At 51.5% G+C, this 25,687-nt stretch overlaps 12 non-coding genes across 12 annotated transcripts; all 12 read left to right on the top strand.

The window, feature by feature from the left end:
* The first annotated feature begins 1,592 nt into the window (after positions 1–1,592).
* On the top strand, positions 1,593–1,784 carry LOC132810773 (U2 spliceosomal RNA). Its single transcript, XR_009643078.1, has one exon. It is a non-coding gene; the product is annotated as a U2 spliceosomal RNA (small nuclear RNA).
* Positions 1,785–3,607: 1,823 nt separating this feature from the next.
* On the top strand, positions 3,608–3,799 carry LOC132810774 (U2 spliceosomal RNA). The gene has a single exon (XR_009643079.1). It is a non-coding gene; the product is annotated as a U2 spliceosomal RNA (small nuclear RNA).
* A 1,820-nt stretch (positions 3,800–5,619) lies between these two features.
* Positions 5,620–5,811, top strand: LOC132810775 (U2 spliceosomal RNA). The gene has a single exon (XR_009643080.1). It is a non-coding gene; the product is annotated as a U2 spliceosomal RNA (small nuclear RNA).
* Positions 5,812–7,631: 1,820 nt separating this feature from the next.
* On the top strand, positions 7,632–7,823 carry LOC132810776 (U2 spliceosomal RNA). Its single transcript, XR_009643081.1, has one exon. It is a non-coding gene; the product is annotated as a U2 spliceosomal RNA (small nuclear RNA).
* A 1,819-nt stretch (positions 7,824–9,642) lies between these two features.
* On the top strand, positions 9,643–9,834 carry LOC132810777 (U2 spliceosomal RNA). Its single transcript, XR_009643082.1, has one exon. It is a non-coding gene; the product is annotated as a U2 spliceosomal RNA (small nuclear RNA).
* A 1,819-nt stretch (positions 9,835–11,653) lies between these two features.
* On the top strand, positions 11,654–11,845 carry LOC132810779 (U2 spliceosomal RNA). Its single transcript, XR_009643084.1, has one exon. It is a non-coding gene; the product is annotated as a U2 spliceosomal RNA (small nuclear RNA).
* Positions 11,846–13,665: 1,820 nt separating this feature from the next.
* Positions 13,666–13,857, top strand: LOC132810780 (U2 spliceosomal RNA). The gene has a single exon (XR_009643085.1). It is a non-coding gene; the product is annotated as a U2 spliceosomal RNA (small nuclear RNA).
* A 1,820-nt stretch (positions 13,858–15,677) lies between these two features.
* LOC132810781 (U2 spliceosomal RNA) lies at positions 15,678–15,869 on the top strand. Its single transcript, XR_009643086.1, has one exon. It is a non-coding gene; the product is annotated as a U2 spliceosomal RNA (small nuclear RNA).
* A 1,820-nt stretch (positions 15,870–17,689) lies between these two features.
* LOC132810782 (U2 spliceosomal RNA) lies at positions 17,690–17,881 on the top strand. Its single transcript, XR_009643087.1, has one exon. It is a non-coding gene; the product is annotated as a U2 spliceosomal RNA (small nuclear RNA).
* Positions 17,882–19,705: 1,824 nt separating this feature from the next.
* LOC132810783 (U2 spliceosomal RNA) lies at positions 19,706–19,897 on the top strand. The gene has a single exon (XR_009643088.1). It is a non-coding gene; the product is annotated as a U2 spliceosomal RNA (small nuclear RNA).
* A 1,821-nt stretch (positions 19,898–21,718) lies between these two features.
* On the top strand, positions 21,719–21,910 carry LOC132810784 (U2 spliceosomal RNA). The gene has a single exon (XR_009643089.1). It is a non-coding gene; the product is annotated as a U2 spliceosomal RNA (small nuclear RNA).
* Positions 21,911–23,737: 1,827 nt separating this feature from the next.
* Positions 23,738–23,929, top strand: LOC132810785 (U2 spliceosomal RNA). Its single transcript, XR_009643090.1, has one exon. It is a non-coding gene; the product is annotated as a U2 spliceosomal RNA (small nuclear RNA).
* The last annotated feature ends 1,758 nt before the right edge of the window (positions 23,930–25,687 follow it).

Raw genomic sequence — 25,687 nt, forward strand, 5'->3', positions numbered from 1 at the left:
ACATTCTGGAACCAGGGGCCTGCCAGGAAGGTAACTTGCCAATTTAAATGAATGGATTTGCCCTTGTCTGCCGTTTTGGGCTTCTGCGGTCGTTCTTGGAACGTATCCCACCGATGGTACGGCGGTGGCGGGGGGTGGGGTGACTGCTGTAATTTCAAAGAACCCCGTTGGGCTGAAACCTGGTGTTGTGGGATTTTTAACACAGTCAAATCAGGTTGTGGGATCCCATGACTCAGCCAATGTCAAATGGCTATCAGATCAGCCCCCACAGCCCCTTCCCAACCCCCCCGCCTCCCCCCCCACCCCCGAGGCAACAAATTTATCCTAATATTTTCTTGAACAAGAAAGAAATGTCTTTGGTCTGTTTCCTGAATAGAGTGAAACCCCCAACTCTGTTTGTTTCTTCGCAAACTACTGTACGGAAGCGACCTGCTTTAGTAGCTACGTCTGTACGTAAAGATTATTCACGCAGACGATCGCCCAAGGCTGGAACTGGCTTCAGCTCCCTGGTGCCACCAGGCAGCCGTACTAACCACTGATCCACTGTGCCACCCGTACGATTTGGAACGATTTGTCATCATTTGCGGTGCAAGTAGCGAAACAGTTGTCAGTTTGTCAACTGGGTCGGATTATAATGTTGTCAGCGATCTGCAGCAATGTGAACGGAGATGTCGAATCGAGCTGCTGGTGGTGATGAGGCGCGCTTGCAGCGTGACATGTTTACACGGGGAGATCAGCTCCCTCCCCATTCTCCAGAGAGTCGGATACAAGTAGAGAGGATATTGAGAGTGGACGATAAAGAAAGGGTGCACGGACGTAATTCGCTTTTCACAACTTTTCGGATTGATGCGGAATGCCGAGGAGCAAATCCTGTACGTGAGGGAAACGATGATTGGCATTTATGGGCAAGCTACACCAACACAAGGGGAGGCAATGAATAGGATCTTTCCGTCAAGGCCAACATTTCTCACCCATGCCGAGATCAGCCTGGTGGTGAGCTGCTCTCTCGAACCGCTGCAGTCCAAGTGCTGTCGGTAGCCCCGCGATGCTGTTTGGGCGGGGATTCCCGATTTTGACCCGGTAACACCGGAGGAACAAAGACATATTTGCAATTCAGGACAGCGAGTGTCTCGGAGGGGGGGGAGAACTTGCGAATGGTGGTGTTCCCGTGGATCTGCTGCCGTCATCCTTCGAGGCTGCGTTGGCCATGGGTTTGCAAGGTGCTGCCTGAGGAATTCTGGTGAATCTTGTAGATGCCGGGGGAATGAATGACCCTGCCGGGGGAATGAATGACCCTGCCGCCGCCGCTGTCCCCGATCACCGGGAGAAACCTCTCTGCAGTCGACCTGACGTGCGGTGGCTCCGGCCCGTGCCATCTGATTGGTCGTCAGCGCGACCTACGCGGCTACGTAACAGATGGAGAGAAAAGCACGGGGAAAGCACAGCGACTGCTGCAGAGTGATCTTCCGGTCTGGTTGGATATCTTGGAAGGAAGGTAGACGGTAAGGGAATAAAGGAACTTTGAATATCATCAAACTGATGGAAAGGATAGTCGGCAAATATGACCTCCACCGTTGGAGTATTAATGTGCTATCGCTTCTCGGCCTTTTGGCTTGGAATATGTGTAGTTTCTGTTCTTATCAGTTTAATCGCTGATATCTCCCGAAGGTGGGAGTGTTTGTATTAAATGGATTTTTGGAGCAGGGAGATGGCTTAAGGGCTTGCTCTGTCCTCTCCATGTATCAGCCTGGTATTGCAGTGTTTCCAGGAATGGTGCACCCAACGCTTACCCAAGTTCAAAAGCAGGTGAATGCAATGTGAATCTCTTGCCTTTGCTAGTTTGCCATGTTGATGGCAGTCAGTGATTGTTGCATCTATTGTCTTTTCAGTTGCAGGAAACTATCGTCTTTTGTTACGGGTTTTCTGTCTTATGAACCTGCTCTGCAGTTACCTGATGAAGGTGCAGCACGCAGAAAGCCAGGACAGGGGTAACCCCAACGTGCTACAGGGAACATTCTGGAACCAGGGGCCTGCCAGGAAGGTAACTTGCCAATTTAAATGAATGGATTTGCCCTTGTCTGCCGTTTTGGGCTTCTGCGGTCGTTCTTGGAACGTATCCCACCGATGGTACGGCGGTGGCGGGGGGGTGGGGTGACTGCTGTAATTTCAAAGAACCCCGTTGGGCTGAAACCTGGTGTTGTGGGATTTTTAACACAGTCAAATCAGGTTGTGGGATCCCATGACTCAGCCAATGTCAAATGGCTATCAGATCAGCCCCCACAGCCCCTTCCCAACCCCCCCGCCTCCCCCCCCACCCCCGAGGCAACAAATTTATCCTAATATTTTCTTGAACAAGAAAGAAATGTCTTTGGTCTGTTTCCTGAATAGAGTGAAACCCCCATCTCTGTTTGTTTCTTCGCAAACTACTGTACGGAAGCGACCTGCTTTAGTAGCTACGTCTGTACGTAAAGATTATTCACGCAGACGATCGCCCAAGGCTGGAACTGGCTTCAGCTCCCTGGTGCCACCAGGCAGCCGTACTAACCACTGATCCACTGTGCCACCCGTACGATTTGGAACGATTTGTCATCATTTGCGGTGCAAGTAGCGAAACAGTTGTCAGTTTGTCAACTGGGTCGGATTATAATGTTGTCAGCGATCTGCAGCAATGTGAACGGAGATGTCGAATCAAGCTGCTGGTGGTGATGAGGCGCGCTTGCAGCGTGACATGTTTACACGGGGAGATCAGCTCCCTCCCCATTCTCCAGAGAGTCGGATACAAGTAGAGAGGATATTGAGAGTGGACGATAAAGAAAGGGTGCACGGACGTAATTCGCTTTTCGCAACTTTTCGGATTGATGCGGAATGCCGAGGAGCAAATCCTGTACGTGAGGGAAACGATGATTGGCATTTATGGGCAAGCTACACCAACACAAGGGGAGGCAATGAATAGGATCTTTCCGTCAAGGCCAACATTTCTCGCCCATGCCGAGATCAGCCTGGTGGTGAGCTGCTCTCTCGAACCGCTGCAGTCCAAGTGCTGTCGGTAGCCCCGCGATGCTGTTTGGGCGGGGATTCCCGATTTTGACCCGGTAACACCGGAGGAACAAAGACATATTTGCAATTCAGGACAGCGAGTGTCTCGGGGGGGGGGGGGGAGAACTTGCGAATGGTGGTGTTCCCGTGGATCTGCTGCCGTCATCCTTCGAGGCTGCGTTGGCCATGGGTTTGCAAGGTGCTGCCTGAGGAATTCTGGTGAATCTTGTAGATGCCGGGGGAATGAATGACCCTGCCGGGGGAATGAATGACCCTGCCGCCGCCGCTGTCCCCGATCACCGGGAGAAACCTCTCTGCAGTCGACCTGACGTGCGGTGGCTCCGGCCCGTGCCATCTGATTGGTCGTCAGCGCGACCTACGCGGCTACGTAACAGATGGAGAGAAAAGCACGGGGAAAGCACAGCGACTGCTGCAGAGTGATCTTCCGGTCTGGTTGGATATCTTGGAAGGAAGGTAGACGGTAAGGGAATAAAGGAACTTTGAATATCATCAAACTGATGGAAAGGATAGTCGGCAAATATGACCTCCACCGTTGGAGTATTGATGTGCTATCGCTTCTCGGCCTTTTGGCTTGGAATATGTGTAGTTTCTGTTCTTATCAGTTTAATCGCTGATATCTCCCGAAGGTGGGAGTGTTTGTATTAAATGGATTTTTGGAGCAGGGAGATGGCTTAAGGGCTTGCTCTGTCCTCTCCATGTATCAGCCTGGTATTGCAGTGTTTCCAGGAATGGTGCACCCAACGCTTACCCAAGTTCAAAAGCAGGTGAATGCAATGTGAATCTCTTGCCTTTGCTAGTTTGCCGTGTTGATGGCAGTCAGTGATTGTTGCATCTATTGTCTTTTCAGTTGCAGGAAACTATCGTCTTTTGTTACGGGTTTTCTGTCTTATGAACCTGCTCTGCAGTTACCTGATGAAGGTGCAGCACGCAGAAAGCCAGGACAGGGGTAACCCCAACGTGCTACAGGGAACATTCTGGAACCAGGGGCCTGCCAGGAAGGTAACTTGCCAATTTAAATGAATGGATTTGCCCTTGTCTGCCGTTTTGGGCTTCTGCGGTCGTTCTTGGAACGTATCCCACCGATGGTACGGCGGTGGCGGGGGGTGGGGTGACTGCTGTAATTTCAAAGAACCCCGTTGGGCTGAAACCTGGTGTTGTGGGATTTTTAACACAGTCAAATCAGGTTGTGGGATCCCATGACTCAGCCAATGTCAAATGGCTATCAGATCAGCCCCCACAGCCCCTTCCCAACCCCCCCGCCTCCCCCCCCCACCCCCGAGGCAACAAATTTATCCTAATATTTTCTTGAACAAGAAAGAAATGTCTTTGGTCTGTTTCCTGAATAGAGTGAAACCCCCATCTCTGTTTGTTTCTTCGCAAACTACTGTACGGAAGCGACCTGCTTTAGTAGCTACGTCTGTACGTAAAGATTATTCACGCAGACGATCGCCCAAGGCTGGAACTGGCTTCAGCTCCCTGGTGCCACCAGGCAGCCGTACTAACCACTGATCCACTGTGCCACCCGTACGATTTGGAACGATTTGTCATCATTTGCGGTGCAAGTAGCGAAACAGTTGTCAGTTTGTCAACTGGGTCGGATTATAATGTTGTCAGCGATCTGCAGCAATGTGAACGGAGATGTCGAATCGAGCTGCTGGTGGTGATGAGGCGCGCTTGCAGCGTGACATGTTTACACGGGGAGATCAGCTCCCTCCCCATTCTCCAGAGAGTCGGATACAAGTAGAGAGGATATTGAGAGTGGACGATAAAGAAAGGGTGCACGGACGTAATTCGCTTTTCGCAACTTTTCGGATTGATGCGGAATGCCGAGGAGCAAATCCTGTACGTGAGGGAAACGATGATTGGCATTTATGGGCAAGCTACACCAACACAAGGGGAGGCAATGAATAGGATCTTTCCGTCAAGGCCAACATTTCTCACCCATGCCGAGATCAGCCTGGTGGTGAGCTGCTCTCTCGAACCGCTGCAGTCCAAGTGCTGTCGGTAGCCCCGCGATGCTGTTTGGGCGGGGATTCCCGATTTTGACCCGGTAACACCGGAGGAACAAAGACATATTTGCAATTCAGGACAGCGAGTGTCTCGGAGGGGGGGGAGAACTTGCGAATGGTGGTGTTCCCGTGGATCTGCTGCCGTCATCCTTCGAGGCTGCGTTGGCCATGGGTTTGCAAGGTGCTGCCTGAGGAATTCTGGTGAATCTTGTAGATGCCGGGGGAATGAATGACCCTGCCGGGGGAATGAATGACCCTGCCGCCGCCGCTGTCCCCGATCACCGGGAGAAACCTCTCTGCAGTCGACCTGACGTGCGGTGGCTCCGGCCCGTGCCATCTGATTGGTCGTCAGCGCGACCTACGCGGCTACGTAACAGATGGAGAGAAAAGCACGGGGAAAGCACAGCGACTGCTGCAGAGTGATCTTCCGGTCTGGTTGGATATCTTGGAAGGAAGGTAGACGGTAAGGGAATAAAGGAACTTTGAATATCATCAAACTGATGGAAAGGATAGTCGGCAAATATGACCTCCACCGTTGGAGTATTAATGTGCTATCGCTTCTCGGCCTTTTGGCTTGGAATATGTGTAGTTTCTGTTCTTATCAGTTTAATCGCTGATATCTCCCGAAGGTGGGAGTGTTTGTATTAAATGGATTTTTGGAGCAGGGAGATGGCTTAAGGGCTTGCTCTGTCCTCTCCATGTATCAGCCTGGTATTGCAGTGTTTCCAGGAATGGTGCACCCAACGCTTACCCAAGTTCAAAAGCAGGTGAATGCAATGTGAATCTCTTGCCTTTGCTAGTTTGCCGTGTTGATGGCAGTCAGTGATTGTTGCATCTATTGTCTTTTCAGTTGCAGGAAACTATCGTCTTTTGTTACGGGTTTTCTGTCTTATGAACCTGCTCTGCAGTTACCTGATGAAGGTGCAGCACGCAGAAAGCCAGGACAGGGGTAACCCCAACGTGCTACAGGGAACATTCTGGAACCAGGGGCCTGCCAGGAAGGTAACTTGCCAATTTAAATGAATGGATTTGCCCTTGTCTGCCGTTTTGGGCTTCTGCGGTCGTTCTTGGAACGTATCCCACCGATGGTACGGCGGTGGCGGGGGGTGGGGTGACTGCTGTAATTTCAAAGAACCCCGTTGGGCTGAAACCTGGTGTTGTGGGATTTTTAACACAGTCAAATCAGGTTGTGGGATCCCATGACTCAGCCAATGTCAAATGGCTATCAGATCAGCCCCCACAGCCCCTTCCCAACCCCCCCGCCTCCCCCCCCACCCCCGAGGCAACAAATTTATCCTAATATTTTCTTGAACAAGAAAGAAATGTCTTTGGTCTGTTTCCTGAATAGAGTGAAACCCCCCTCTCTGTTTGTTTCTTCGCAAACTACTGTACGGAAGCGACCTGCTTTAGTAGCTACGTCTGTACGTAAAGATTATTCACGCAGACGATCGCCCAAGGCTGGAACTGGCTTCAGCTCCCTGGTGCCACCAGGCAGCCGTACTAACCACTGATCCACTGTGCCACCCGTACGATTTGGAACGATTTGTCATCATTTGCGGTGCAAGTAGCGAAACAGTTGTCAGTTTGTCAACTGGGTCGGATTATAATGTTGTCAGCGATCTGCAGCAATGTGAACGGAGATGTCGAATCGAGCTGCTGGTGGTGATGAGGCGCGCTTGCAGCGTGACATGTTTACACGGGGAGATCAGCTCCCTCCCCATTCTCCAGAGAGTCAGATACAAGTAGAGAGGATATTGAGAGTGGACGATAAAGAAAGGGTGCACGGACGTAATTCGCTTTTCGCAACTTTTCGGATTGATGCGGAATGCCGAGGAGCAAATCCTGTACGTGAGGGAAACGATGATTGGCATTTATGGGCAAGCTACACCAACACAAGGGGAGGCAATGAATAGGATCTTTCCGTCAAGGCCAACATTTCTCACCCATGCCGAGATCAGCCTGGTGGTGAGCTGCTCTCTCGAACCGCTGCAGTCCAAGTGCTGTCGGTAGCCCCGCGATGCTGTTTGGGCGGGGATTCCCGATTTTGACCCGGTAACACCGGAGGAACAAAGACATATTTGCAATTCAGGACAGCGAGTGTCTCGGAGGGGGGGGGAGAACTTGCGAATGGTGGTGTTCCCGTGGATCTGCTGCCGTCATCCTTCGAGGCTGCGTTGGCCATGGGTTTGCAAGGTGCTGCCTGAGGAATTCTGGTGAATCTTGTAGATGCCGGGGGAATGAATGACCCTGCCGGGGGAATGAATGACCCTGCCGCCGCCGCTGTCCCCGATCACCGGGAGAAACCTCTCTGCAGTCGACCTGACGTGCGGTGGCTCCGGCCCGTGCCATCTGATTGGTCGTCAGCGCGACCTACGCGGCTACGTAACAGATGGAGAGAAAAGCACGGGGAAAGCACAGCGACTGCTGCAGAGTGATCTTCCGGTCTGGTTGGATATCTTGGAAGGAAGGTAGACGGTAAGGGAATAAAGGAACTTTGAATATCATCAAACTGATGGAAAGGATAGTCGGCAAATATGACCTCCACCGTTGGAGTATTGATGTGCTATCGCTTCTCGGCCTTTTGGCTTGGAATATGTGTAGTTTCTGTTCTTATCAGTTTAATCGCTGATATCTCCCGAAGGTGGGAGTGTTTGTATTAAATGGATTTTTGGAGCAGGGAGATGGCTTAAGGGCTTGCTCTGTCCTCTCCATGTATCAGCCTGGTATTGCAGTGTTTCCAGGAATGGTGCACCCAACGCTTACCCAAGTTCAAAAGCAGGTGAATGCAATGTGAATCTCTTGCCTTTGCTAGTTTGCCGTGTTGATGGCAGTCAGTGATTGTTGCATCTATTGTCTTTTCAGTTGCAGGAAACTATCGTCTTTTGTTACGGGTTTTCTGTCTTATGAACCTGCTCTGCAGTTACCTGATGAAGGTGCAGCACGCAGAAAGCCAGGACAGGGGTAACCCCAACGTGCTACAGGGAACATTCTGGAACCAGGGGCCTGCCAGGAAGGTAACTTGCCAATTTAAATGAATGGATTTGCCCTTGTCTGCCGTTTTGGGCTTCTGCGGTCGTTCTTGGAACGTATCCCACCGATGGTACGGCGGTGGCGGGGGGTGGGGTGACTGCTGTAATTTCAAAGAACCCCGTTGGGCTGAAACCTGGTGTTGTGGGATTTTTAACACAGTCAAATCAGGTTGTGGGATCCCATGACTCAGCCAATGTCAAATGGCTATCAGATCAGCCCCCACAGCCCCTTCCCAACCCCCCCGCCTCCCCCCCCACCCCCGAGGCAACAAATTTATCCTAATATTTTCTTGAACAAGAAAGAAATGTCTTTGGTCTGTTTCCTGAATAGAGTGAAACCCCCATCTCTGTTTGTTTCTTCGCAAACTACTGTACGGAAGCGACCTGCTTTAGTAGCTACGTCTGTACGTAAAGATTATTCACGCAGACGATCGCCCAAGGCTGGAACTGGCTTCAGCTCCCTGGTGCCACCAGGCAGCCGTACTAACCACTGATCCACTGTGCCACCCGTACGATTTGGAACGATTTGTCATCATTTGCGGTGCAAGTAGCGAAACAGTTGTCAGTTTGTCAACTGGGTCGGATTATAATGTTGTCAGCGATCTGCAGCAATGTGAACGGAGATGTCGAATCAAGCTGCTGGTGGTGATGAGGCGCGCTTGCAGCGTGACATGTTTACACGGGGAGATCAGCTCCCTCCCCATTCTCCAGAGAGTCGGATACAAGTAGAGAGGATATTGAGAGTGGACGATAAAGAAAGGGTGCACGGACGTAATTCGCTTTTCGCAACTTTTCGGATTGATGCGGAATGCCGAGGAGCAAATCCTGTACGTGAGGGAAACGATGATTGGCATTTATGGGCAAGCTACACCAACACAAGGGGAGGCAATGAATAGGATCTTTCCGTCAAGGCCAACATTTCTCACCCATGCCGAGATCAGCCTGGTGGTGAGCTGCTCTCTCGAACCGCTGCAGTCCAAGTGCTGTCGGTAGCCCCGCGATGCTGTTTGGGCGGGGATTCCCGATTTTGACCCGGTAACACCGGAGGAACAAAGACATATTTGCAATTCAGGACAGCGAGTGTCTCGGAGGGGGGGGAGAACTTGCGAATGGTGGTGTTCCCGTGGATCTGCTGCCGTCATCCTTCGAGGCTGCGTTGGCCATGGGTTTGCAAGGTGCTGCCTGAGGAATTCTGGTGAATCTTGTAGATGCCGGGGGAATGAATGACCCTGCCGGGGGAATGAATGACCCTGCCGCCGCCGCTGTCCCCGATCACCGGGAGAAACCTCTCTGCAGTCGACCTGACGTGCGGTGGCTCCGGCCCGTGCCATCTGATTGGTCGTCAGCGCGACCTACGCGGCTACGTAACAGATGGAGAGAAAAGCACGGGGAAAGCACAGCGACTGCTGCAGAGTGATCTTCCGGTCTGGTTGGATATCTTGGAAGGAAGGTAGACGGTAAGGGAATAAAGGAACTTTGAATATCATCAAACTGATGGAAAGGATAGTCGGCAAATATGACCTCCACCGTTGGAGTATTAATGTGCTATCGCTTCTCGGCCTTTTGGCTTGGAATATGTGTAGTTTCTGTTCTTATCAGTTTAATCGCTGATATCTCCCGAAGGTGGGAGTGTTTGTATTAAATGGATTTTTGGAGCAGGGAGATGGCTTAAGGGCTTGCTCTGTCCTCTCCATGTATCAGCCTGGTATTGCAGTGTTTCCAGGAATGGTGCACCCAACGCTTACCCAAGTTCAAAAGCAGGTGAATGCAATGTGAATCTCTTGCCTTTGCTAGTTTGCCGTGTTGATGGCAGTCAGTGATTGTTGCATCTATTGTCTTTTCAGTTGCAGGAAACTATCGTCTTTTGTTACGGGTTTTCTGTCTTATGAACCTGCTCTGCAGTTACCTGATGAAGGTGCAGCACGCAGAAAGCCAGGACAGGGGTAACCCCAACGTGCTACAGGGAACATTCTGGAACCAGGGGCCTGCCAGGAAGGTAACTTGCCAATTTAAATGAATGGATTTGCCCTTGTCTGCCGTTTTGGGCTTCTGCGGTCGTTCTTGGAACGTATCCCACCGATGGTACGGCGGTGGCGGGGGGTGGGGTGACTGCTGTAATTTCAAAGAACCCCGTTGGGCTGAAACCTGGTGTTGTGGGATTTTTAACACAGTCAAATCAGGTTGTGGGATCCCATGACTCAGCCAATGTCAAATGGCTATCAGATCAGCCCCCACAGCCCCTTCCCAACCCCCCCGCCTCCCCCCCCACCCCCGAGGCAACAAATTTATCCTAATATTTTCTTGAACAAGAAAGAAATGTCTTTGGTCTGTTTCCTGAATAGAGTGAAACCCCCATCTCTGTTTGTTTCTTCGCAAACTACTGTACGGAAGCGACCTGCTTTAGTAGCTACGTCTGTACGTAAAGATTATTCACGCAGACGATCGCCCAAGGCTGGAACTGGCTTCAGCTCCCTGGTGCCACCAGGCAGCCGTACTAACCACTGATCCACTGTGCCACCCGTACGATTTGGAACGATTTGTCATCATTTGCGGTGCAAGTAGCGAAACAGTTGTCAGTTTGTCAACTGGGTCGGATTATAATGTTGTCAGCGATCTGCAGCAATGTGAACGGAGATGTCGAATCGAGCTGCTGGTGGTGATGAGGCGCGCTTGCAGCGTGACATGTTTACACGGGGAGATCAGCTCCCTCCCCATTCTCCAGAGAGTCAGATACAAGTAGAGAGGATATTGAGAGTGGACGATAAAGAAAGGGTGCACGGACGTAATTCGCTTTTCGCAACTTTTCGGATTGATGCGGAATGCCGAGGAGCAAATCCTGTACGTGAGGGAAACGATGATTGGCATTTATGGGCAAGCTACACCAACACAAGGGGAGGCAATGAATAGGATCTTTCCGTCAAGGCCAACATTTCTCACCCATGCCGAGATCAGCCTGGTGGTGAGCTGCTCTCTCGAACCGCTGCAGTCCAAGTGCTGTCGGTAGCCCCGCGATGCTGTTTGGGCGGGGATTCCCGATTTTGACCCGGTAACACCGGAGGAACAAAGACATATTTGCAATTCAGGACAGCGAGTGTCTCGGAGGGGGGGGAGAACTTGCGAATGGTGGTGTTCCCGTGGATCTGCTGCCGTCATCCTTCGAGGCTGCGTTGGCCATGGGTTTGCAAGGTGCTGCCTGAGGAATTCTGGTGAATCTTGTAGATGCCGGGGGAATGAATGACCCTGCCGGGGGAATGAATGACCCTGCCGCCGCCGCTGTCCCCGATCACCGGGAGAAACCTCTCTGCAGTCGACCTGACGTGCGGTGGCTCCGGCCCGTGCCATCTGATTGGTCGTCAGCGCGACCTACGCGGCTACGTAACAGATGGAGAGAAAAGCACGGGGAAAGCACAGCGACTGCTGCAGAGTGATCTTCCGGTCTGGTTGGATATCTTGGAAGGAAGGTAGACGGTAAGGGAATAAAGGAACTTTGAATATCATCAAACTGATGGAAAGGATAGTCGGCAAATATGACCTCCACCGTTGGAGTATTGATGTGCTATCGCTTCTCGGCCTTTTGGCTTGGAATATGTGTAGTTTCTGTTCTTATCAGTTTAATCGCTGATATCTCCCGAAGGTGGGAGTGTTTGTATTAAATGGATTTTTGGAGCAGGGAGATGGCTTAAGGGCTTGCTCTGTCCTCTCCATGTATCAGCCTGGTATTGCAGTGTTTCCAGGAATGGTGCACCCAACGCTTACCCAAGTTCAAAAGCAGGTGAATGCAATGTGAATCTCTTGCCTTTGCTAGTTTGCCGTGTTGATGGCAGTCAGTGATTGTTGCATCTATTGTCTTTTCAGTTGCAGGAAACTATCGTCTTTTGTTACGGGTTTTCTGTCTTATGAACCTGCTCTGCAGTTACCTGATGAAGGTGCAGCACGCAGAAAGCCAGGACAGGGGTAACCCCAACGTGCTACAGGGAACATTCTGGAACCAGGGGCCTGCCAGGAAGGTAACTTGCCAATTTAAATGAATGGATTTGCCCTTGTCTGCCGTTTTGGGCTTCTGCGGTCGTTCTTGGAACGTATCCCACCGATGGTACGGCGGTGGCGGGGGGGTGGGGTGACTGCTGTAATTTCAAAGAACCCCGTTGGGCTGAAACCTGGTGTTGTGGGATTTTTAACACAGTCAAATCAGGTTGTGGGATCCCATGACTCAGCCAATGTCAAATGGCTATCAGATCAGCCCCCACAGCCCCTTCCCAACCCCCCCGCCTCCCCCCCCACCCCCGAGGCAACAAATTTATCCTAATATTTTCTTGAACAAGAAAGAAATGTCTTTGGTCTGTTTCCTGAATAGAGTGAAACCCCCATCTCTGTTTGTTTCTTCGCAAACTACTGTACGGAAGCGACCTGCTTTAGTAGCTACGTCTGTACGTAAAGATTATTCACGCAGACGATCGCCCAAGGCTGGAACTGGCTTCAGCTCCCTGGTGCCACCAGGCAGCCGTACTAACCACTGATCCACTGTGCCACCCGTACGATTTGGAACGATTTGTCATCATTTGCGGTGCAAGTAGCGAAACAGTTGTCAGTTTGTCAACTGGGTCGGTTTATAATGTTGTCAGCGATCTGCAGCAATGTGAACGGAGATGTCGAATCGAGCTGCTGGTGGTGATGAGGCGCGCTTGCAGCGTGACATGTTTACACGGGGAGATCAGCTCCCTCCCCATTCTCCAGAGAGTCGGATACAAGTAGAGAGGATATTGAGAGTGGACGATAAAGAAAGGGTGCACGGACGTAATTCGCTTTTCGCAACTTTTCGGATTGATGCGGAATGCCGAGGAGCAAATCCTGTACGTGAGGGAAACGATGATTGGCATTTATGGGCAAGCTACACCAACACAAGGGGAGGCAATGAATAGGATCTTTCCGTCAAGGCCAACATTTCTCACCCATGCCGAGATCAGCCTGGTGGTGAGCTGCTCTCTCGAACCGCTGCAGTCCAAGTGCTGTCGGTAGCCCCGCGATGCTGTTTGGGCGGGGATTCCCGATTTTGACCCGGTAACACCGGAGGAACAAAGACATATTTGCAATTCAGGACAGCGAGTGTCTCGGAGGGGGGGGAGAACTTGCGAATGGTGGTGTTCCCGTGGATCTGCTGCCGTCATCCTTCGAGGCTGCGTTGGCCATGGGTTTGCAAGGTGCTGCCTGAGGAATTCTGGTGAATCTTGTAGATGCCGGGGGAATGAATGACCCTGCCGGGGGAATGAATGACCCTGCCGCCGCCGCTGTCCCCGATCACCGGGAGAAACCTCTCTGCAGTCGACCTGACGTGCGGTGGCTCCGGCCCGTGCCATCTGATTGGTCGTCAGCGCGACCTACGCGGCTACGTAACAGATGGAGAGAAAAGCACGGGGAAAGCACAGCGACTGCTGCAGAGTGATCTTCCGGTCTGGTTGGATATCTTGGAAGGAAGGTAGACGGTAAGGGAATAAAGGAACTTTGAATATCATCAAACTGATGGAAAGGATAGTCGGCAAATATGACCTCCACCGTTGGAGTATTAATGTGCTATCGCTTCTCGGCCTTTTGGCTTGGAATATGTGTAGTTTCTGTTCTTATCAGTTTAATCGCTGATATCTCCCGAAGGTGGGAGTGTTTGTATTAAATGGATTTTTGGAGCAGGGAGATGGCTTAAGGGCTTGCTCTGTCCTCTCCATGTATCAGCCTGGTATTGCAGTGTTTCCAGGAATGGTGCACCCAACGCTTACCCAAGTTCAAAAGCAGGTGAATGCAATGTGAATCTCTTGCCTTTGCTAGTTTGCCGTGTTGATGGCAGTCAGTGATTGTTGCATCTATTGTCTTTTCAGTTGCAGGAAACTATCGTCTTTTGTTACGGGTTTTCTGTCTTATGAACCTGCTCTGCAGTTACCTGATGAAGGTGCAGCACGCAGAAAGCCAGGACAGGGGTAACCCCAACGTGCTACAGGGAACATTCTGGAACCAGGGGCCTGCCAGGAAGGTAACTTGCCAATTTAAATGAATGGATTTGCCCTTGTCTGCCGTTTTGGGCTTCTGCGGTCGTTCTTGGAACGTATCCCACCGATGGTACGGCGGTGGCGGGGGGGTGGGGTGACTGCTGTAATTTCAAAGAACCCCGTTGGGCTGAAACCTGGTGTTGTGGGATTTTTAACACAGTCAAATCAGGTTGTGGGATCCCATGACTCAGCCAATGTCAAATGGCTATCAGATCAGCCCCCACAGCCCCTTCCCAACCCCCCCGCCTCCCCCCCCACCCCCGAGGCAACAAATTTATCCTAATATTTTCTTGAACAAGAAAGAAATGTCTTTGGTCTGTTTCCTGAATAGAGTGAAACCCCCATCTCTGTTTGTTTCTTCGCAAACTACTGTACGGAAGCGACATGCTTTAGTAGCTACGTCTGTACGTAAAGATTATTCACGCAGACGATCGCCCAAGGCTGGAACTGGCTTCAGCTCCCTGGTGCCACCAGGCAGCCGTACTAACCACTGATCCACTGTGCCACCCGTACGATTTGGAACGATTTGTCATCATTTGCGGTGCAAGTAGCGAAACAGTTGTCAGTTTGTCAACTGGGTCGGATTATAATGTTGTCAGCGATCTGCAGCAATGTGAACGGAGATGTCGAATCAAGCTGCTGGTGGTGATGAGGCGCGCTTGCAGCGTGACATGTTTACACGGGGAGATCAGCTCCCTCCCCATTCTCCAGAGAGTCGGATACAAGTAGAGAGGATATTGAGAGTGGACGATAAAGAAAGGGTGCACGGACGTAATTCGCTTTTCGCAACTTTTCGGATTGATGCGGAATGCCGAGGAGCAAATCCTGTACGTGAGGGAAACGATGATTGGCATTTATGGGCAAGCTACACCAACACAAGGGGAGGCAATGAATAGGATCTTTCCGTCAAGGCCAACATTTCTCACCCATGCCGAGATCAGCCTGGTGGTGAGCTGCTCTCTCGAACCGCTGCAGTCCAAGTGCTGTCGGTAGCCCCGCGATGCTGTTTGGGCGGGGATTCCCGATTTTGACCCGGTAACACCGGAGGAACAAAGACATATTTGCAATTCAGGACAGCGAGTGTCTCGGAGGGGGGGGAGAACTTGCGAATGGTGGTGTTCCCGTGGATCTGCTGCCGTCATCCTTCGAGGCTGCGTTGGCCATGGGTTTGCAAGGTGCTGCCTGAGGAATTCTGGTGAATCTTGTAGATGCCGGGGGAATGAATGACCCTGCCGGGGGAATGAATGACCCTGCCGCCGCCGCTGTCCCCGATCACCGGGAGAAACCTCTCTGCAGTCGACCTGACGTGCGGTGGCTCCGGCCCGTGCCATCTGATTGGTCGTCAGCGCGACCTACGCGGCTACGTAACAGATGGAGAGAAAAGCACGGGGAAAGCACAGCGACTGCTGCAGAGTGATCTTCCGGTCTGGTTGGATATCTTGGAAGGAAGGTAGACGGTAAGGGAATAAAGGAACTTTGAATATCATCAAACTGATGGAAAGGATAGTCGGCAAATATGACCTCCACCGTTGGAGTATTGATGTGCTATCGCTTCTCGGCCTTTTGGCTTGGAATATGTGTAGTTTCTGTTCTTATCAGTTTAATCGCTGATATCTCCCGAAGGTGGGAGTGTTTGTATTAAATGGATTTTTGGAGCAGGGAGATGGCTTAAGGGCTTGCTCTGTCCTCTCCATGTATCAGCCTGGTATTGCAGTGTTTCCAGGAATGGTGCACCCAACGCTTACCCAAGTTCAAAAGCAGGTGAATGCAATGTGAATCTCTTGCCTTTGCTAGTTTGCCGTGTTGATGGCAGTCAGTGATTGTTGCATCTATTGTCTTTTCAGTTGCAGGAAACTATCGTCTTTTGTTACGGGTTTTCTGTCTTATGAACCTGCTCTGCAGTTACCTGATGAAGGTGCAGCACGCAGAAAGCCAGGACAGGGGTAACCCCAACGTGCTACAGGGAACATTCTGGAACCAGGGGCCTGCCAGGAAGGTAACTTGCCAATTTAAATGAATGGATTTGCCCTTGTCTGCCGTTTTGGGCTTCTGCGGTCGTTCTTGGAACGTATCCCACCGATGGTACGGCGGTGGCGGGGGGTGGGGTGACTGCTGTAATTTCAAAGAACCCCGTTGGGCTGAAACCTGGTGTTGTGGGATTTTTAACACAGTCAAATCAGGTTGTGGGATCCCATGACTCAGCCAATGTCAAATGGCTATCAGATCAGCCCCCACAGCCCCTTCCCAACCCCCCCGCCTCCCCCCCCACCCCCGAGGCAACAAATTTATCCTAATATTTTCTTGAACAAGAAAGAAATGTCTTTGGTCTGTTTCCTGAATAGAGTGAAACCCCCATCTCTGTTTGTTTCTTCGCAAACTACTGTACGGAAGCGACCTGCTTTAGTAGCTACGTCTGTACGTAAAGATTATTCACGCAGACGATCGCCCAAGGCTGGAACTGGCTTCAGCTCCCTGGTGCCACCAGGCAGCCGTACTAACCACTGATCCACTGTGCCACCCGTACGATTTGGAACGATTTGTCATCATTTGCGGTGCAAGTAGCGAAACAGTTGTCAGTTTGTCAACTGGGTCGGATTATAATGTTGTCAGCGATCTGCAGCAATGTGAACGGAGATGTCGAATCGAGCTGCTGGTGGTGATGAGGCGCGCTTGCAGCGTGACATGTTTACACGGGGAGATCAGCTCCCTCCCCATTCTCCAGAGAGTCGGATACAAGTAGAGAGGATATTGAGAGTGGACGATAAAGAAAGGGTGCACGGACGTAATTCGCTTTTCGCAACTTTTCGGATTGATGCGGAATGCCGAGGAGCAAATCCTGTACGTGAGGGAAACGATGATTGGCATTTATGGGCAAGCTACACCAACACAAGGGGAGGCAATGAATAGGATCTTTCCGTCAAGGCCAACATTTCTCACCCATGCCGAGATCAGCCTGGTGGTGAGCTGCTCTCTCGAACCGCTGCAGTCCAAGTGCTGTCGGTAGCCCCGCGATGCTGTTTGGGCGGGGATTCCCGATTTTGACCCGGTAACACCGGAGGAACAAAGACATATTTGCAATTCAGGACAGCGAGTGTCTCGGAGGGGGGGGGAGAACTTGCGAATGGTGGTGTTCCCGTGGATCTGCTGCCGTCATCCTTCGAGGCTGCGTTGGCCATGGGTTTGCAAGGTGCTGCCTGAGGAATTCTGGTGAATCTTGTAGATGCCGGGGGAATGAATGACCCTGCCGGGGGAATGAATGACCCTGCCGCCGCCGCTGTCCCCGATCACCGGGAGAAACCTCTCTGCAGTCGACCTGACGTGCGGTGGCTCCGGCCCGTGCCATCTGATTGGTCGTCAGCGCGACCTGCGCGGCTACGTAACAGATGGAGAGAAAAGCACGGGGAAAGCACAGCGACTGCTGCAGAGTGATCTTCCGGTCTGGTTGGATATCTTGGAAGGAAGGTAGACGGTAAGGGAATAAAGGAACTTTGAATATCATCAAACTGATGGAAAGGATAGTCGGCAAATATGACCTCCACCGTTGGAGTATTAATGTGCTATCGCTTCTCGGCCTTTTGGCTTGGAATATGTGTAGTTTCTGTTCTTATCAGTTTAATCGCTGATATCTCCCGAAGGTGGGAGTGTTTGTATTAAATGGATTTTTGGAGCAGGGAGATGGCTTAAGGGCTTGCTCTGTCCTCTCCATGTATCAGCCTGGTATTGCAGTGTTTCCAGGAATGGTGCACCCAACGCTTACCCAAGTTCAAAAGCAGGTGAATGCAATGTGAATCTCTTGCCTTTGCTAGTTTGCCGTGTTGATGGCAGTCAGTGATTGTTGCATCTATTGTCTTTTCAGTTGCAGGAAACTATCGTCTTTTGTTACGGGTTTTCTGTCTTATGAACCTGCTCTGCAGTTACCTGATGAAGGTGCAGCACGCAGAAAGCCAGGACAGGGGTAACCCCAACGTGCTACAGGGAACATTCTGGAACCAGGGGCCTGCCAGGAAGGTAACTTGCCAATTTAAATGAATGGATTTGCCCTTGTCTGCCGTTTTGGGCTTCTGCGGTCGTTCTTGAACGTATCCCACCGATGGTACGGCGGTGGCGGGGGGTGGGGTGACTGCTGTAATTTCAAAGAACCCCGTTGGGCTGAAACCTGGTGTTGTGGGATTTTTAACACAGTCAAATCAGGTTGTGGGATCCCATGACTCAGCCAATGTCAAATGGCTATCAGATCAGCCCCCACAGCCCCTTCCCAACCCCCCCGCCTCCCCCCCCACCCCCGAGGCAACAAATTTATCCTAATATTTTCTTGAACAAGAAAGAAATGTCTTTGGTCTGTTTCCTGAATAGAGTGAAACCCCCATCTCTGTTTGTTTCTTCGCAAACTACTGTACGGAAGCGACCTGCTTTAGTAGCTACGTCTGTACGTAAAGATTATTCACGCAGACGATCGCCCAAGGCTGGAACTGGCTTCAGCTCCCTGGTGCCACCAGGCAGCCGTACTAACCACTGATCCACTGTGCCACCCGTACGATTTGGAACGATTTGTCATCATTTGCGGTGCAAGTAGCGAAACAGTTGTCAGTTTGTCAACTGGGTCGGATTATAATGTTGTCAGCGATCTGCAGCAATGTGAACGGAGATGTCGAATCGAGCTGCTGGTGGTGATGAGGCGCGCTTGCAGCGTGACATGTTTACACGGGGAGATCAGCTCCCTCCCCATTCTCCAGAGAGTCGGATACAAGTAGAGAGGATATTGAGAGTGGACGATAAAGAAAGGGTGCACGGACGTAATTCGCTTTTCGCAACTTTTCGGATTGATGCGGAATGCCGAGGAGCAAATCCTGTACGTGAGGGAAACGATGATTGGCATTTATGGGCAAGCTACACCAACACAAGGGGAGGCAATGAATAGGATCTTTCCGTCAAGGCCAACATTTCTCGCCCATGCCGAGATCAGCCTGGTGGTGAGCTGCTCTCTCGAACCGCTGCAGTCCAAGTGCTGTCGGTAGCCCCGCGATGCTGTTTGGGCGGGGATTCCCGATTTTGACCCGGTAACACCGGAGGAACAAAGACATATTTGCAATTCAGGACAGCGAGTGTCTCGGGGGGGGGGGGGGGGGAGAACTTGCGAATGGTGGTGTTCCCGTGGATCTGCTGCCGTCATCCTTCGAGGCTGCGTTGGCCATGGGTTTGCAAGGTGCTGCCTGAGGAATTCTGGTGAATCTTGTAGATGCCGGGGGAATGAATGACCCTGCCGGGGGAATGAATGACCCTGCCGCCGCCGCTGTCCCCGATCACCGGGAGAAACCTCTCTGCAGTCGACCTGACGTGCGGTGGCTCCGGCCCGTGCCATCTGATTGGTCGTCAGCGCGACCTACGCGGCTACGTAACAGATGGAGAGAAAAGCACGGGGAAAGCACAGCGACTGCTGCAGAGTGATCTTCCGGTCTGGTTGGATATCTTGGAAGGAAGGTAGACGGTAAGGGAATAAAGGAACTTTGAATATCATCAAACTGATGGAAAGGATAGTCGGCAAATATGACCTCCACCGTTGGAGTATTAATGTGCTATCGCTTCTCGGCCTTTTGGCTTGGAATATGTGTAGTTTCTGTTCTTATCAGTTTAATCGCTGATATCTCCCGAAGGTGGGAGTGTTTGTATTAAATGGATTTTTGGAGCAGGGAGATGGCTTAAGGGCTTGCTCTGTCCTCTCCATGTATCAGCCTGGTATTGCAGTGTTTCCAGGAATGGTGCACCCAACGCTTACCCAAGTTCAAAAGCAGGTGAATGCAATGTGAATCTCTTGCCTTTGCTAGTTTGCCGTGTTGATGGCAGTCAGTGATTGTTGCATCTATTGTCTTTTCAGTTGCAGGAAACTATCGTCTTTTGTTACGGGTTTTCTGTCTTATGAACCTGCTCTGCAGTTACCTGATGAAGGTGCAGCACGCAGAAAGCCAGGACAGGGGTAACCCCAACGTGCTACAGGGAACATTCTGGAACCAGGGGCCTGCCAGGAAGGTAACTTGCCAATTTAAATGAATGGATTTGCCCTTGTCTGCCGTTTTGGGCTTCTGCGGTCGTTCTTGGAACGTATCCCACCGATGGTACGGCGGTGGCGGGGGGTGGGGTGACTGCTGTAATTTCAAAGAACCCCGTTGGGCTGAAACCTGGTGTTGTGGGATTTTTAACACAGTCAAATCAGGTTGTGGGATCCCATGACTCAGCCAATGTCAAATGGCTATCAGATCAGCCCCCACAGCCCCTTCCCAACCCCCCCGCCTCCCCCCCCACCCCCGAGGCAACAAATTTATCCTAATATTTTCTTGAACAAGAAAGAAATGTCTTTGGTCTGTTTCCTGAATAGAGTGAAACCCCCATCTCTGTTTGTTTCTTCGCAAACTACTGTACGGAAGCGACCTGCTTTAGTAGCTACGTCTGTACGTAAAGATTATTCACGCAGACGATCGCCCAAGGCTGGAACTGGCTTCAGCTCCCTGGTGCCACCAGGCAGCCGTACTAACCACTGATCCACTGTGCCACCCGTACGATTTGGAACGATTTGTCATCATTTGCGGTGCAAGTAGCGAAACAGTTGTCAGTTTGTCAACTGGGTCGGATTATAATGTTGTCAGCGATCTGCAGCAATGTGAACGGAGATGTCGAATCGAGCTGCTGGTGGTGATGAGGCGCGCTTGCAGCGTGACATGTTTACACGGGGAGATCAGCTCCCTCCCCATTCTCCAGAGAGTCGGATACAAGTAGAGAGGATATTGAGAGTGGACGATAAAGAAAGGGTGCACGGACGTAATTCGCTTTTCGCAACTTTTCGGATTGATGCGGAATGCCGAGGAGCGAATCCTGTACGTGAGGGAAACGATGATTGGCATTTATGGGCAAGCTACACCAACACAAGGGGAGGCAATGAATAGGATCTTTCCGTCAAGGCCAACATTTCTCACCCATGCCGAGATCAGCCTGGTGGTGAGCTGCTCTCTCGAACCGCTGCAGTCCAAGTGCTGTCGGTAGCCCCGCGATGCTGTTTGGGCGGGGATTCCCGATTTTGACCCGGTAACACCGGAGGAACAAAGACATATTTGCAATTCAGGACAGCGAGTGTCTCGGGGGGGGGGGGGAGAACTTGCGAATGGTGGTGTTCCCGTGGATCTGCTGCCGTCATCCTTCGAGGCTGCGTTGGCCATGGGTTTGCAAGGTGCTGCCTGAGGAATTCTGGTGAATCTTGTAGATGCCGGGGGAATGAATGACCCTGCCGGGGGAATGAATGACCCTGCCGCCGCCGCTGTCCCCGATCACCGGGAGAAACCTCTCTGCAGTCGACCTGACGTGCGGTGGCTCCGGCCCGTGCCATCTGATTGGTCGTCAGCGCGACCTACGCGGCTACGTAACAGATGGAGAGAAAAGCACGGGGAAAGCACAGCGACTGCTGCAGAGTGATCTTCCGGTCTGGTTGGATATCTTGGAAGGAAGGTAGACGGTAAGGGAATAAAGGAACTTTGAATATCATCAAACTGATGGAAAGGATAGTCGGCAAATATGACCTCCACCGTTGGAGTATTGATGTGCTATCGCTTCTCGGCCTTTTGGCTTGGAATATGTGTAGTTTCTGTTCTTATCAGTTTAATCGCTGATATCTCCCGAAGGTGGGAGTGTTTGTATTAAATGGATTTTTGGAGCAGGGAGATGGCTTAAGGGCTTGCTCTGTCCTCTCCATGTATCAGCCTGGTATTGCAGTGTTTCCAGGAATGGTGCACCCAACGCTTACCCAAGTTCAAAAGCAGGTGAATGCAATGTGAATCTCTTGCCTTTGCTAGTTTGCCGTGTTGATGGCAGTCAGTGATTGTTGCATCTATTGTCTTTTCAGTTGCAGGAAACTATCGTCTTTTGTTACGGGTTTTCTGTCTTATGAACCTGCTCTGCAGTTACCTGATGAAGGTGCAGCACGCAGAAAGCCAGGACAGGGGTAACCCCAACGTGCTACAGGGAACATTCTGGAACCAGGGGCCTGCCAGGAAGGTAACTTGCCAATTTAAATGAATGGATTTGCCCTTGTCTGCCGTTTTGGGCTTCTGCGGTCGTTCTTGAAACGTATCCCACCGATGGTACGGCGGTGGCGGGGGGTGGGGTGACTGCTGTAATTTCAAAGAACCCCGTTGGGCTGAAACCTGGTGTTGTGGGATTTTTAACACAGTCAAATCAGGTTGTGGGATCCCATGACTCAGCCAATGTCAAATGGCTATCAGATCAGCCCCCACAGCCCCTTCCCAACCCCCCCCGCCTCCCCCCCCACCCCCGAGGCAACAAATTTATCCTAATATTTTCTTGAACAAGAAAGAAATGTCTTTGGTCTGTTTCCTGAATAGAGTGAAACCCCCATCTCTGTTTGTTTCTTCGCAAACTACTGTACGGAAGCGACCTGCTTTAGTAGCTACGTCTGTACGTAAAGATTATTCACGCAGACGATCGCCCAAGGCTGGAACTGGCTTCAGCTCCCTGGTGCCACCAGGCAGCCGTACTAACCACTGATCCACTGTGCCACCCGTACGATTTGGAACGATTTGTCATCATTTGCGGTGCAAGTAGCGAAACAGTTGTCAGTTTGTCAACTGGGTCGGATTATAATGTTGTCAGCGATCTGCAGCAATGTGAACGGAGATGTCGAATCGAGCTGCTGGTGGTGATGAGGCGCGCTTGCAGCGTGACATGTTTACACGGGGAGATCAGCTCCCTCCCCATTCTCACAGAGAGTCGGATACAAGTAGAGAGGATATTGAGAGTGGACGATAAAGAAAGGGTGCACGGACGTAATTCGCTTTTCGCAACTTTTCGGATTGATGCGGAATGCCGAGGAGCGAATCCTGTACGTGAGGGAAACGATGATTGGCATTTATGGGCAAGCTACACCAACACAAGGGGAGGCAATGAATAGGATCTTTCCGTCAAGGCCAACATTTCTCGCCCATGCCGAGATCAGCCTGGTGGTGAGCTGCTCTCTCGAACCGCTGCAGTCCAAGTGCTGTCGGTAGCCCCGCGATGCTGTTTGGGCGGGGATTCCCGATTTTGACCCGGTAACACCGGAGGAACAAAGACATATTTGCAATTCAGGACAGCGAGTGTCTCGGGGGGGGGGGAGGGGGAGAACTTGCGAATGGTGGTGTTCCCGTGGATCTGCTGCCGTCATCCTTCGAGGCTGCGTTGGCCATGGGTTTGCAAGGTGCTGCCTGAGGAATTCTGGTGAATCTTGTAGATGCCGGGGGAATGAATGACCCTGCCGGGGGAATGAATGACCCTGCCGCCGCCGCTGTCCCCGATCACCGGGAGAAACCTCTCTGCAGTCGACCTGACGTGCGGTGGCTCCGGCCCGTGCCATCTGATTGGTCGTCAGCGCGACCTACGCGGCTACGTAACAGATGGAGAGAAAAGCACGGGGAAAGCACAGCGACTGCTGCAGAGTGATCTTCCGGTCTGGTTGGATATCTTGGAAGGAAGGTAGACGGTAAGGGAATAAAGGAACTTTGAATATCATCAAACTGATGGAAAGGATAGTCGGCAAATATGACCTCCACCGTTGGAGTATTAATGTGCTATCGCTTCTCGGCCTTTTGGCTTGGAATATGTGTAGTTTCTGTTCTTATCAGTTTAATCGCTGATATCTCCCGAAGGTGGGAGTGTTTGTATTAAATGGATTTTTGGAGCAGGGAGATGGCTTAAGGGCTTGCTCTGTCCTCTCCATGTATCAGCCTGGTATTGCAGTGTTTCCAGGAATGGTGCACCCAACGCTTACCCAAGTTCAAAAGCAGGTGAATGCAATGTGAATCTCTTGCCTTTGCTAGTTTGCCGTGTTGATGGCAGTCAGTGATTGTTGCATCTATTGTCTTTTCAGTTGCAGGAAACTATCGTCTTTTGTTACGGGTTTTCTGTCTTATGAACCTGCTCTGCAGTTACCTGATGAAGGTGCAGCACGCAGAAAGCCAGGACAGGGGTAACCCCAACGTGCTACAGGGAACATTCTGGAACCAGGGGCCTGCCAGGAAGGTAACTTGCCAATTTAAATGAATGGATTTGCCCTTGTCTGCCGTTTTGGGCTTCTGCGGTCGTTCTTGAAACGTATCCCACCGATGGTACGGCGGTGGCGGGGGGTGGGGTGACTGCTGTAATTTCAAAGAACCCCGTTGGCCTGAAACCTGGTGTTGTGGGATTTTTAACACAGTCAAATCAGGTTGTGGGATCCCATGACTCAGCCAATGTCAAATGGCTATCAGATCAGCCCCCACAGCCCCTTCCCAACCCCCCCGCCCTCCCCCCCCACCCCCGAGGCAACAAATTTATCCTAATATTTTCTTGAACAAGAAAGAAATGTCTTTGGTCTGTTTCCTGAATAGAGTGAAACCCCCATCTCTGTTTGTTTCTTCGCAAACTACTGTACGGAAGCGACCTGCTTTAGTAGCTACGTCTGTACGTAAAGATTATTCACGCAGACGATCGCCCAAGGCTGGAACTGGCTTCAGCTCCCTGGTGCCACCAGGCAGCCGTACTAACCACTGATCCACTGTGCCACCCGTACGATTTGGAACGATTTGTCATCATTTGCGGTGCAAGTAGCGAAACAGTTGTCAGTTTGTCAACTGGGTCGGATTATAATGTTGTCAGCGATCTGCAGCAATGTGAACGGAGATGTCGAATCGAGCTGCTGGGGGTGATGAGGCGCGCTTGCAGCGTGACATGTTTACACGGGGAGATCAGCTCCCTCCCCATTCTCCAGAGAGTCGGATACAAGTAGAGAGGATATTGAGAGTGGACGATAAAGAAAGGGTGCACGGACGTAATTCGCTTTTCGCAACTTTTCGGATTGATGCGGAATGCCGAGGAGCGAATCCTGTACGTGAGGGAAACGATGATTGGCATTTATGGGCAAGCTACACCAACACAAGGGGAGGCAATGAATAGGATCTTTCCGTCAAGGCCAACATTTCTCGCCCATGCCGAGATCAGCCTGGTGGTGAGCTGCTCTCTCGAACCGCTGCAGTCCAAGTGCTGTCGGTAGCCCCGCGATGCTGTTTGGGCGGGGATTCCCGATTTTGACCCGGTAACACCGGAGGAACAAAGACATATTTGCAATTCAGGACAGCGAGTGTCTCGGGGGGGGGGGGAGGGGGGAGAACTTGCGAATGGTGGTGTTCCCGTGGATCTGCTGCCGTCATCCTTCGAGGCTGCGTTGGCCATGGGTTTGCAAGGTGCTGCCTGAGGAATTCTGGTGAATCTTGTAGATGCCGGGGGAATGAATGACCCTGCCGGGGGAATGAATGACCCTGCCGCCGCCGCTGTCCCCGATCACCGGGAGAAACCTCTCTGCAGTCGACCTGACGTGCGGTGGCTCCGGCCCGTGCCATCTGATTGGTCGTCAGCGCGACCTACGCGGCTACGTAACAGATGGAGAGAAAAGCACGGGGAAAGCACAGCGACTGCTGCAGAGTGATCTTCCGGTCTGGTTGGATATCTTGGAAGGAAGGTAGACGGTAAGGGAATAAAGGAACTT

The sequence above is a fragment of the Hemiscyllium ocellatum genome, unplaced genomic scaffold, assembly GCF_020745735.1.
Source record: "Hemiscyllium ocellatum isolate sHemOce1 unplaced genomic scaffold, sHemOce1.pat.X.cur. scaffold_1938_pat_ctg1, whole genome shotgun sequence".
Classification (NCBI taxonomy): domain Eukaryota; kingdom Metazoa; phylum Chordata; class Chondrichthyes; order Orectolobiformes; family Hemiscylliidae; genus Hemiscyllium; species Hemiscyllium ocellatum.